This window comes from Chiloscyllium plagiosum, chromosome 27, assembly GCF_004010195.1.
Source record: "Chiloscyllium plagiosum isolate BGI_BamShark_2017 chromosome 27, ASM401019v2, whole genome shotgun sequence".
In the NCBI taxonomy this organism is placed as follows: Eukaryota; Metazoa; Chordata; class Chondrichthyes; order Orectolobiformes; family Hemiscylliidae; genus Chiloscyllium; species Chiloscyllium plagiosum.
This window is the reverse complement of record NC_057736.1, coordinates 2,182,163-2,195,608: the sequence shown is the minus strand read 5'-3', so window position 1 is coordinate 2,195,608 and position 13,446 is coordinate 2,182,163. Positions and strand designations below refer to the sequence as shown.

At 43.1% G+C, this 13,446-nt stretch overlaps 1 protein-coding gene and 1 long non-coding RNA gene across 13 annotated transcripts in view; one reads left to right on the top strand and one right to left on the bottom strand.

The window, feature by feature from the left end:
* Nucleotides 1-5,214, top strand: part of LOC122563475 — a 5,970-nt gene extending 756 nt beyond the window's left edge. Inside the window, exons 2-3 of the long non-coding RNA XR_006315617.1 lie at nt 2,452-2,457; nt 5,180-5,214. This is a non-coding gene — a long non-coding RNA (uncharacterized LOC122563475). The remainder of the gene's footprint in view (nt 1-2,451; nt 2,458-5,179) is intronic.
* LOC122563474 (proto-oncogene tyrosine-protein kinase Yrk-like) overlaps nt 1-13,446 on the bottom strand; it is a 300,778-nt gene that overhangs the window by 75,133 nt on the left and 212,199 nt on the right. The gene's annotated exons all lie outside the window — the stretch shown is intronic.

The window sequence follows — 13,446 nt, the reverse complement described above, 5'->3', positions numbered from 1 at the left end:
AGTGGGTGGTCCAACTGAGTATGTGGGGGTGGGGGTGGTGAGGGGTGTTCTCAGTGGGTGGCCCAGCTGACTGTGTGTGGGGGTGGGGGGGTGAGGGGTGTTCTCAGTGGGTGGCCCAGCTGACTGTGTGTGGGGGTGGGGGGTGAGGGGTGTTCTCAGTGGGTGGCCCAGCTGACTGTGTGTGGGGGTGGGGGGTGAGGGGTGTTCTCAGTGGGTGGCCCAGCTGACTGTGTGTGGGGGTGGGGGGTGAGGGGTGTTCTCAGTGGGTGGCCCAGCTGACTGTGTGTGGGGGTGGGGGGTGAGGGGTGTTCTCAGTGGGTGGCCCAGCTGACTGTGTGTGGGGGTGGGGGGTGAGGGGTGTTCTCAGTGGGTGGCCCAGCTGACTGTGTGTGGGGGTGGGGGGTGAGGGGTGTTCTCAGTGGGTGGCCCAGCTGACTGTGTGTGGGGGTGGGGGGTGAGGGGTGTTCTCAGTGGGTGGCCCAGCTGACTGTGTGGGGGTGGGGGGGTGAGGGATGTTCTCAGTGGGTGGCTCAGTGCCACTCACCCCCCCCCCCCCCAGATTAGGAAGGCCTGGGGGCTGGAATATTGGGACAGGCCCTGAGGTGGATTCACAATGAGTGGGCCACAGGACTTTGGTGAAGCAGCCACAGAATCACAAATATTCACTTTCAAAACCAATAATTCCAGCTTCCTGAGTGGACTGACCATAAGATCATAAGAGGTAGGAGTGAAAGTAGACCATTGGGTCCATTAAGTCTGTTTACCTTTGGATAAACATATGGATAACAATGGAATAGTGTAGGTTAGATGGGCTTCAGATTGGTTTCATGGGTTGGTGCAACATTGAGGGCCGAAGGGTCTGTACTGTGCTGGAATGTTCTATGTTCTGCTCCACCTTTCCATGTGATCGTGGCTGATCTGATAATCCTCAACACCACTTTCCTGCCTTTTCACCATAACCCTTGATTCCCTTCCTGATTAAAAACTCTGTCTGTCTCAGCCTTGAACATACTTAACAACACAACCTCTATAGCACTCTCGGGTAAAGAATTCCACAGATTTACTCCCCTCTGAGAGAAGAAATTCCTTCCCATCACTATCTTTCATGGTCAACCCCTTATTCAGAGATTATTGCCTTTGGTCCTAGACTCTTCCATAAGGGGAAACAACTTTTCTACATTTACCCTGTCAAGGCCCTTACGAATCCTATATGTTTCAATAAGGTCACCTCTGATTCTGTGAAACTCCAGAGAGAACAGGCAATAACCTACCCAACCTGGTCTCGGAAGACAGTCCCTCCAATACCAGCCGAGTGTCAGTCTATCTTTCCTTAGATTAGAGACCCAAAACTGCTCACAGTATTACAGCTGCAAATGGATGAGTTTCTACATTCTGCCATCTACCCAGGATCCTGTTCACCTCCATATCAATGAGCTTTTTCAGACATACACAAGTCTGTGATTGCCACGCAGGGTGAATTGTGGGCTTTAATAATGACAGCTTGTATTAATGTGCCTCTGACATAGTACAAAGTCCTGTTTCCACTGTTACACTGTCAAACAATATTTATCAGAGTGTCACATGAACAAATATTTAGGAAAATGGCCGAATGCTGTGGTCAAACAGACTGACTTTCAGGATTGTCTTAAAGGAGAGAAGCATGGGAGATGGAAGTGATGTGGGTCAGGGAGAGGGTAGTGGGTGTGGGTCAGGGAGAGGGGCGTGGATCAGGGAGAGGGTAATGGTGCAGCATCTGAAAGTGGCGCATGAAGAACAAAGAAGAAAGAAAATTTACAGCCCAGGAACAGGCCCTTCGGCCCTCCAAGCCTGAGCTGATCAAAATGTACTGTCTAAACCTGTCGGTCAATTCCTAAGCATTTGTATCCCTCTGCTCCCCACCTACTCATGCATCTGTCCAGACACATCTTAAATTAATCTACCGTGCCTGCCTCTACCAACTCAGCTGGCAACGCGTTCCAAACGCCCACCACCCTCTGTGTGAAGTACTTGCCACGTGTATCCCCCTTAAACTTTCCACCTCTCACTTTGAAAGCGTGACCTCTCGTTATGGAATCCTTCAGCCTGGGAAAAAGCTTGTCTCTATCCACCCTGTTTATACCCTTCATGATTTTGTAAACCTCAATCAGGCCCCCCTCAATCTCCTTTTTTCTAATAAAATAAACCTAACCTACTCAACCTCTCTTCATAGCTAGCACCTTCCATACCAGGCAACATCCCCGTAAACCTTCTCTGCACCCTCTCCAAAGTGTCCACATCCTTTTGATAATGTGGTGACCAGAACTGTACACAGTATTCCAAATGCAACCGAACCAACGTCCTGTACAATTTTAACATGACTTGTCAGCTCTTATACACAACACCCCATCCAATTAAGGCAAGCATACTATATGCCTTCTTGACCACTCTATCCACCTGTGCTGCCACCTTCAGGGTACAGTGGACCTGCACTCTCAGATCCCTCTGCCCATCAACTTTTCCCAAGGCTCTTCCCTTCATTGTATAATTAGCTCTAGAATTAGTCTTGCCTAAATGCATCACCTTACATTTGTCTGGATTGAAATCCATCTGCCACTTTTCCGCCCAACTCTCCAGTCTATCTATATCCTCCTGTATTCTCTGACAGTCCCTTATACTTTCTGCTACACAATTACATGAGAACAGATATCCAGAGGATTGTGGTAATCATAGAATCCCTACACCATGGATACAGGCCATTCAGCCCATTGAGTCCACCTTGACCCTCCAGACAACAGCCCACCCATGAAACATTAACCAAGGCTCTGCCTTCCATCTCTGCTGGGTACTATTTCAAGACGGTGAAGTGAATGCTTCCCCTCTACTCTGGCCAATATTCATCTTTAAGTTAACAACCAACTAAAAACAGATTAAAGATCATAATCACGATCACATTGCTGCATGGGGGAGTTTACTGTCTGTAAATCGGTTGCTGCATTTCCTCCAATACTGACCAGACTGCCAATGAAATACATTGAAATAAAGTGATTTAAGATGTCCTGAGGTCATTAAAGACACTATGTAAATGCAAGTCTTTCATTTTTAGTACTAGCTTCTGAATTGTTACAATCCTAGCTCATGGTAATGTCGGGCAAGTCAGATCCTAAAACAAAACTTGGCTGAAGAGACCGTTAGTCATAATTCTGCCATTGATTTACCATGATTGTCAGTCACTGAAGATGCTCATAAGAAGCTAACAATGTTCGATTGACAAGAAAATGTCATGGTTTCTTACATAAAAAAGAAAACAATTCACAAACTATTTCGAATTGTCTAAGGACTAGTTGAGATGATCTTATAACAACTATCAGAAAAGTAGATTGAATATTTTACTCTAAACAACTATCTCGCAGATACTCAACCCTAGAGACTTTAAAGTTCCTCGTTCAGGCTGTAATTGGTTTCTTTCCTGCAAACATTTGTTCAATGGTATTTTTTTCATCGATGCCTCTTTGTGAGGCCCCTAAACAAATTGCTAACACAGCTTACTTTGTTCTTAATGTGAGTTACTCTCTGACATAGTAAAGCCTTCAGTTTCTGGAGTTTATTTTTCTCTGGATAACTAATCAGCCTCTCAGGACTTTCTCTGATCTTAAACCAGCGCCAATTTGGGCTTTCACCCTGTGGGGAAGACAAGAAGCAAATCCTTTTGGGTTTCAGTATCAGCTCCTTGGGGGAGGGGGTTGGTTGTGTTCCTTGTTGCCAGGCACTCTGTGCCAGCAGGAAGAAGGGGGGGGGGGGGGGTGCCCTAATGAGTACAAAGTCTCTCTCCCTGCCTCTGGCACCTCCCCATCCACAACCCCCACCTCCTTACTGCCAACTCCCCACTGACTCTGGACCTGCTCTCATTCACCTGTGACCTGGGTCACTTGCAGCTAGTGACCCCAGCATATTCAATTTCCCACTTCAGACCCTGAATTGGCAGCGAGACAAGTAGATCACCCTTATACCCTACGGGGGGCAGTGGATAGGAAGGGTATGGGACCCCCACTCACCACCTTCCACCTGATTTAATGCCTCCTATCACCACAGAGAGGGTATATAAAACTCCACCTACCTTTGTCAGAACTGAAAACGATTCGAGTAAAAATAGTTTCTCAGTAAGAACAGCAGCAGGGAAAGGGAGCAGGGGTAAGACCAAGGGGTAAAATGACAAAAGGGAGTGAAAGTGGAAGGTAAAAGACAGTCAGAAATGAGACAAGTAAAGAAACACGATGGGTCCAGAGAAGCTGAAAACAATAGAAGCAGAATCTTTGCAGAAGCTGCTGTTCAAATGATGAACATTCATCAACCTCAAAAATTAACACCGACTACAGCATTCTCTGATTCACTCACTCTTTCCAGCATTGTGAGTGTGTGTGTGCGCGTGTGTGTGTGTGTTTTTAACCTGATGTTTTTAATTGAATTGAAAGGAATGTATAATTTTTATGATTTAACATTTACATTTCTTCAAGTTCAACAAAAAAGAAAAACAAACTATATACATATCTATTCATTATCTGACGTGACCTTTGAGTATATCACACTTTAATGCTGCACTTCCCAAACTATAACACTGTAAAACCCAGTAGCTGGTGTTTTGTTAAAGAACCTATTAGTTTTGAACTCTTAACCCTTTTGTATTCTCCACTACTTTTCTTGCACATAATGTCTGAACCTCTGCCACAATTGATGAAACTTTCCCCAATCTCCACTCTTCAGGAGCTGGAAATAGTTTGTTTTTAAAAGGTTTATGGCTCATTTTATTTCCCAGTAGACTCTCATTGTGACCACGCTCCTGTACAAGTGGAAGGCAGCATTACAGGATTCCTCTCAGTTATTGTTGCTGTTTGGATATATATTTCTGTGGATTAGGGATTGTTAATTTATTCTCCTGAATCAGCCAGACCCATCCACGAGGGAATGTCATAGTTCAGTACTTTGGAAGAAACCTTTAATTGGGAGACTTTTGGCAAACTAGCTAGGGGGAAGCGATGGTCAAGTGGTCTTATTGTTGGACTATTAATCTAGGTAATGTTCTGAGGACCTGGGTTCATAGCAGATGTTGGAATTTGAATTCAATAAAACTGATGGTCATGAAAACATTGCCAATTGCCAAGAAATGACCTAGAGGGATGGAAATCTACCATCCTTTCCCAGTCAGGCCTATATGTGACTTCAGGCCCACAGCAACGTGGTTGACTTGTTAATGCTCTTTGGGAAATTAGGGATGGGCAATAAATGTCAGGCGAGCCAGCAACACCCACATCCTGTGAATGAATGAAAGAAATTTACTTCTCATCTCTGAGGTTGCCAGGGTTGGAGGATTTGAGCTATAGGGAGTGGCTGAATTGGCTGGGGCTGTTTTCCTTGGAGCACCAGAGGCTGAGGGGTGACCATATAAAATCATGAGGGGCGACCTTATAAAATCATGAGGGGCACATAGGATAAATAGGCAAGGTCTCTTCCCTGGTTGGGGGAGTCCAGAAATAGAGGGCATAGGTTTAAAGTAAGAGGGGAAAGATATAAAGGGGACCTAAGGGGCAATGTTTTCAGGCAGAGGGTGATGTGTGTATGGAATGAGCTGCCAGAGGAAGTGGTGGAGGCTATTACAATAACAACATTTAAAAGGCGTATGGATGGGTATATGAACAGGAAGGGTTTGGAGGGATATGGGCTGGGTGCTGGCAGGTGGGACCAGATTGAGTTGGGATACCTGGTCGGCATGGACGGGTTGGACCGAAGGGTCTGTTTCCGTGCTGTACATCTCTATGACTCTATGATACACTCAGCCTTATCCGTATGTCTTGGGGACAATTATTCCCAATTGGCCAATATTTATCAGTCAATGAGAGAGTAATTGTCAAAATTTATAATAAATGTGATGAAAGATGTTTAATATATATTTTTACTTCTGGATTTGGATTTTGAAATGGAGACAAATAGATTTTGGTTACTGTTATCTACTGTGGTTTGAAAGAATGCCAATATCTAATGGAATAAAGGAATTGGTAGTGGATATATTAATGGTTAAATGCGTATTAATAGTGGTATAAACTTGGAGAAGTAGTAATCAATGGGGTGTGAGTCTTATGGAGTGCGGGTAACCGAATTGAAGTTATTACTAAAAGTTCAAAAACTGTCATTTTATAGAACATAGAACAATACAGCACAGAACAGGCCCTTCAGCCCTCGATGTTGCACCGACATGTGAACTATTCTCAGCCCGTCCCCCTACACTATTCCAAAATCATCCATGTGCTAATCCAAGGATTGTTTAAATGCCCCTAATGTGGCTGAGTTGACTACATTGGCAGGCAGGGCAATCCACACCCTTACCACTCGCTGCGTAAAGAACCTACCTCTGACATCTGTCTTAAATCTAGCACCCCTCAATTTGTAGTTATGCCCCCTCGTACACGCTGATGTCATCATCCTAGGAAAAAGACTTTCACTGTCTACCCTATCTAATCCTCTGATCATCTTGTATGTCTCTATCAAATCTCCTCTTAGCCTTCATCTTGCCAATGAGAACAGACCTAAGTCTCTCAGCCTTTCCTCATAAGACTTTCCCTCCAGACCAGGCAACATCCTGGTAAATCTCCTTTGCACCTTTTCCAATGCTTCCTTATTGAATTCTTTGAGAAGGTGACTAAGGAGGTGGACGAGGAGAAAGCAGTAGATGTGGTGTATATGGATTTTAGTAAGGCGTTTGATAAGGTTCCCCATGGTAGACTACTGCAAAAAATACGGAGGTATGGCATGGAGGGTGAGTTGGAGGTTTGGATTAGGGGCTGGCTGGCTGGAAGAAGACAGAGGGTAGTAGTGATGGCAAAGGTTCATCTTGGAGTGCAGTTACTAGCGGTGTTCCGCAAGGATCTGTTTTGGGACCATTGCTGTTTGTCATTTTTATAAATGACCTGGAAGAGGGGTTAGAAGGTTAGGTGAGCAAGTTTGCGGATGATACGAAAGTCAGAGGAGTTGTTGACAGTGAGGAAGGATGTGGCAGGTTACAGCAGGATATAGAGAAGCTGCAGAGCTGGGCAGAAAGGTGGCAAATGGAATTCAATGTAGCTAAGTGTGAGGTGATTCACTTTGGGAAGAATAACAAAAAGATGGGGTACGGGGCTAATGGTCGGATACTTGGTAGTGTGGATGAGCAGAGGGATCTTGGTGTCCATGTACACAGATCTCTGAAAGTTGCCACCCAGGTAAATAGTGCGGTGAGGAAGGCATATGGCGTACTGGCTTTTATTGGTAGAGGAATTGAGTTCCGGAGCCCTGAGGTCATGATGCAGTTGTATAAGACTCTGGTACGACCGCATCTGGAATATTGTGTGCAGTTTAGGGGGGCATAGCTTTAAATTAAGGGGTGGTAGGTATAGGACAGATGTTAGGGGTAGGTTCTTTACTCAGCGAGTCGTGAGTTCATGGAATGCCCTGCCAGTAGCAGTGGTGGACTCTCCCTCATTATGGGCATTTAAGCGGGCATTGGAGAGGCATATGGAGGATAGTGGGCTAGTGTAGGTTAGGTGGGCTTGGATCGGCGCAACATCGAGGGCCGAAGGGCCTGTACTGCACTGTATTCTTCTTTCTTTCTTTCTTTCTTTCTTTCTATCTGTCTGTCTGTCTGTCTGTCTGTCTGTCTGTCTGTCTGTCTATCTATCTATCTATCTATCTATCTATCTATCTATCTATCTATCCTTCCCGAAATATGGGGACCAGACTGTATACAATATTTCAAGTGTGGCCGCACCAGCGTTTTGTATAGTTGCAGCATGATATTGCGAGTGTCTTACATTGGTAACAGAGGATGGTGCAGTCAAAATGTAAAGTTTTGAGGTATGATTGTCCACCTCTGTTTGGATAACTATTGGAACAACAAAAGAACAGTGTCGACCTATGTTACCTCTTCATCAATGAGGAAACAAGTTATGGCCTTAGCACTTTCATTATTGTACAGAAACTGGATAAGAAGCAATGCGTTCTTTAGGTTTGGACCCTGATGATGTGAACATGGGTTGAACAGCTAGTTAACTTTCACTAATATCATTTATCCAAGAGATGAATTATTGACTGCTTATGAGGCATGAGCAGATTTTGACAAATTTATAAAGACTGAGTCTAGTATATAATGGAATTCTGTAGATCACATGGAAGATTTCAAAATTTCCCAAAGTGTGCTTTTATTGTTTCTATTCATTCATGGGATTTGGGTGTCTCTGGTTGGGTTAGCATTTATTGCCCATCCCTAATTGCCCAGAGGGCACTTAAGAGTGAACCACTGGAGGGTGGGTGCACATCTACCATGAATGGCATGGACTCACTAAAATATGATCAAGATTCTTTGAGTAAAAAGGATCCAAAAAGAAGAAATTGAAAGTTCTACCAGTTGTAGGTTTGGATTAATATTTCTCTAAAATCTAAAAAAGTGCTCATTCCTTTTCAAACAGCTGGAATCAATAATTTATTTGCATGGATACAGTGTTCAGTGAAACACCACCATTAGTAGGTAGGCCATCAATGAAGGAAGGAGAAAGTGAGGACTGCAGATGCTGGAGATCAGAGTCGAGAGTGTGACACTGGAAAAGCACAGCAGGTCAGGCAGTATCCGAGGAGCAGGAGAATCGACGTTTCAGGAATAAGCCTTACTGAGACTATTGGGGAACTAAAATGTCGATTCTCCATCAATGAAGGAAGCACAGTTGAAACTGGAAATCTCAGCAGATAAAGCAGCATCCATGGAGACAGAGCAAACTAACATTTCAAGTCTAGATGACTCTTCAACAGAGCTCTGACCCGCTGTGATCTCCAGCATTTTATGATTTCAGTACAGATTCCAGCACTTGCAGTAATTTGTTTGTATAGTTGAAACTGGATACAGAAAACAAAACGCTATTGTATTTTGAAAATATGTGAATATTCAGTTTACAACATTGAACACTCCTGTATTCCTTTACTGGAACATAATCTTTGCTGGAACATAACCTCTCAATAATGGAATTAAATGAGTGTAGTTGACATCAAAAGATAGAAATTTAGAAGGCAAAAAGTCAATTGTTAAAATTGCATTGGTAATCTGGCCATCTGTTCTCCACAAGGTGAAAATGTCTAGTCATAGGATGGGGAATAAATGGGGAGAGTAGAAGTTCATGTAAGCGATCTGATAAATGTCAAATTTGTACAAAAAAACCAAAGGAAATCAAGGTAGCCAATTAAAAAGTCTGCCTTTCGCAAGCGATTTCAACAAGACACTGGCCATGGATTTTATAGAATGCTGAGAAAAAAAAATTCATTTTATATTTTATGGATTTTACAACCAGATTTTGTCAATTAACTATATTTCATAGTTAGGATCAGAAAATATTTGTGGATAAGGTAATGGAAAAGTGAATATGGTCTGAACTTGGACCACTGACAATTTCTCACCAATAACTGGAGGGGCAGGGAGTTTATTAATGTTGAATTCAGAGTTATGTGTGTGAAATTGAAACATAATAGTTATGATATCAGCAGCAGAAAGCCCTTTAGCAATGGGGTTTGTGAAAGGAATCATGCAGTGGTAGACAACATGGTTGATAAAACTTTGGCAGAGCTGTCCAACTATATCTTATTGGCCCAGAATCGTATATGTTTCAATAAGATCATCTCTTCTTAATTAAGATGAATAGATTTCTGGATGCAGTCTCACCAATGCCTGGTAAAGACCTGTCTACTTTATTATTCTTTAGAATTTTAAAGGTTCAGGGGTGGTCTGATTGAAATCTTCAAGAAAGGCTGGATAAAAGTAAACTATTTCCATTGGTTGGGGATTCTAGAGCTAGGGGCATAGTCTGAGAATTAGGGTCAGACTGTACAGGAGAGATATTAGAAAACATTCCTACACACAAAGAGTTGGAGAGGTTTGAAACTCTTCCATAAATGGCAGTGAATACTGGATCAGTTGTTAATTTGAAATCTGAGATAAATAATTCTTTTGCTAAGCAAAGCTATTAGGGATATGGGCCAAAGACAGGGATATGGAGTTAGGTCAGAGATCAGCCAGGGTCAAATTCTGGTAAATGGGACTTGTTCAGATTGGGATGTCTGATCAGAATGGACGAGCTGGACTGTGCTGGATGACTCTATGACTCTATCTCATTGAATGGTAGTATGGGTTTAAGGGGCTGAATGGCCTACTTCTGTTCTTATGTTCCTCTACTCTATCCCTCCTGTAATATAGACTTTCATTCCATTAGCTTTCCCAATTACTTGTTGTATCTGCACATTAACTTTTTGTGATTAATGTACAACGGTACACTCAGATCCCTCTGCACTGTCGCATTCTGCAATTTCTCTCTATTTAAATAATGTACCATGTTTCTATCCTTCCTGCCAACCTACTTCATCTGCCAAGGTTTTGCCTATTCTCTTCACTCATCTGTATCATTTTTCAGGATTCTATACAAACTGAACATTCTGAAGAGCAGTCACCTTAGACTTAAAACATTCATTCTGTTTCTTTCTCCACAGATGTTATCAGAGCTGCTGAGTTTCTCCAGCACTTTCTGTTTTCCTTTGTTCCTGAAATGGTAGTTGAGTCACAAACGCTTCTAAGAGCAATTTAACGAGTATTTTAAGATTCATTTGCATTGCCAAAGCCTGCAGAGATATGGACCAAAAGCTGGAACATGCGATTAGTACAGTCAGATCATTACAGGCCAGCACAGAATCAATGGGCTGAATGGCCTTTTCTGAGATTTGTTACTTTTAAAATAAAACTACTCAACTCACAAACCATTTCTCAAAATGGAAGCGAAAGGCGCAGACTTGCATTTATACAGGAAAGAACAATTTCCGTTTGACTAGTTAATTTTGTTGGAAGAATATTTTTTAATTCCATACATTTTAAGTAGCTGGCAGTACCACAAGCCAGTCCCTGCAATTGCATACATTCCCTTTAAATTGTACAGATTTGGCTCTAATGTGAGTAATTGTGTGTGTGTGTGGGTGTGTGTGTGTGTGTGTGTGTGTGTGTGGTCTGTGCATGCATGTGCTTATGTACATATATGTGCCTGTGTCTGTGTGAGATACTCTGCCTCTGTGTCTGTATCTGTGTGTACATGTGTCTGTGTGAGATACTCTGCCTCTGTGTCTGTATCTGTGTGTACCTGTGTCTGTGTGAGATACTCTGCCTCTGTGTCTGTATCCGTGTGTGCCTGTGTCTATGTCTCTGTATCTGTGTGTGTGTGTATACTGTGGGAGAGATGAAGGAACTGTAGGCAGGACAGTGTCTGTTCATCATGAACTCTCTTGATAGTTAGCAAAGTGTCACTGAGACTCAACAGATGAAGCTTGTTGATGCTGACACATCCGAGGTAAAACCCTACAACACAATGAGTAACACCCAACAGGGGCAAAGAGGAGAGGGGATCATTTGGAGGAATGCTCATCAATTCCCGTTGTGGTCTAGGGGCCTCTTGAAGCTCTCTGGCTCAGTTTGTTCCACTAGACAACACCCTGCAGCTTTCTTGGGTAGTGGGTGAAGGATGTGGTGATGTGATGGAGTGGCTGGGGAGGGGTCAGCAGGTTGGGGACTGAGTTGGAAGGAGGATTTAAAAAAAAAAGAAACAATGATATAAAAATCATTATTCTGCAGCTTCTTTCAGGTTTCTATTAGGGGAAAATACCTCGATAATAATGCTTTTAAATAAAATATGTAAACACTGGAAAATGTGCAATTTAATTTTAGATAATAGAATGAAGAGCAAAAAAGGCATACATTGCAACAAAACAGCACAGATATAGAAATGCATGTGTGTGTGTGTTTGTTTGTGAGAGTGAGGTACATGATTCATATTCAATCATCAAAGACAGTGAGACTGCCTAAATATGTCTCAGCCACTACAGTTTCTAAATCCCTGAGTTAATAAGCAATTGAAAACAAGGATTGTCCTGGCATAGGAGCTGGGTGTGTTCACCTGTGGTCTTTAGTGCTAACTCCACCTGCCCCCCCCCCCCCCCATCACCTTGCTCACTCCATCCCAACCTCCTAGCCCAAAGAGTCAGGAAGAGACCGCAGGTAATTTTTTGGGGTAAATTAGGGATGCATCTGGGAATCCCTACATTGAAACACAGGCTCAAACCCAATGGTCTGTTATAGAGTCATAGAGATGTACAGCACGGAAACAGACCCTTCAGTCCAACCCGTCCATGCTGACCAGATATCCCAAACCAATCCAGTCCCACCTGCCACCCTCTAATTCTGGACTCCCCCACCCAAGGGAAAAGACCTTATCTATTTACTCTATCCATGCCCTCATGATTTTGTAAACCTCTATAAGGTCACCCCTTAGCCTCCGACGCTCCAGGGAAAACAACCCCAGCCTGTTCAGCCTCTCCCTATAGCTCAAATCCTCCAACCCTGGCAACATCCTTGTAAGTCTTTTCTGAACCCTTTCAAATTTCACAGCACCTTTCCGATAGGAAGGAGACCAGAATTACACGCAATATTGCAACAGTGGTCTAAACAATGTTCTCCCACATCTTCCCCAGAGTAAGGGAGAGGATCTTTGCAATACTTAAAAAAAAAATTCCTCTTCATCTTCAGGTGTTCAAGCTCCAGTCTCCACCAGTAGGTGGGTGAAACTTAGAAAAACAGAGATTTATAACACAAAGAGTGATCTAGTCTGATCCCAGCTTCCAGCTCTCAGACTCTCACCCTCCTCAAGTGCATCTCCAAGAGTTTCTTAAACATTCAGGTGGCTTCTTCCCCCTCCCACTTTCTCAGAGAGTGAATTAAACCCACCCTACTGTACCTCTGAACCGCTGTTATCTTTGATTTTGATTTGATTCATTATTGTCACGTGGACCAAGATACAGTGAAAAGTATTCATTAATGTGCTAACCAGACAAATAATTCCTTACACAAGTGTAAAGTCACACAACGCCAGGTTATAGTCCAACAGGTTTATTTGGAAGCACTAGCTTTCAGAGCACTCCTCCTTCATTAGGTGATTGTGATAAATCACCTGATGAAGGAACAGCACTCCGAAAGCTAGTGCTTCCAAATAAACCCATTGGATTATAACCTGGCGTTGTGTGATCTTTAATTTCCTGCACCCCGTCCAACACCAGCACCTCCAAATCGTGATTTAAATAAGTACATCAGGGTAATAGAACAGAATGCAGAATATAGTTTTACAGTTTAGAGAAAGTGCAGAGAAAGATAATCTCTTCAGAAAGATGATCAGCACAGATAATCCTGCCTTCAGTGAATGAGTACACAAGCTGACATAGGGAGTGCCCAGCCCTGTGCTGAAGACCATGTAAAATGCCTCAGAGAGATGAGGTGTTAGTTTGCTCATATTTAAAAGGTCAAGAAAAAAAGTCCTGGACATTCAGAAGAACTACTTTTACATTAACAAGGTGGTAATTATATTGAATACATGT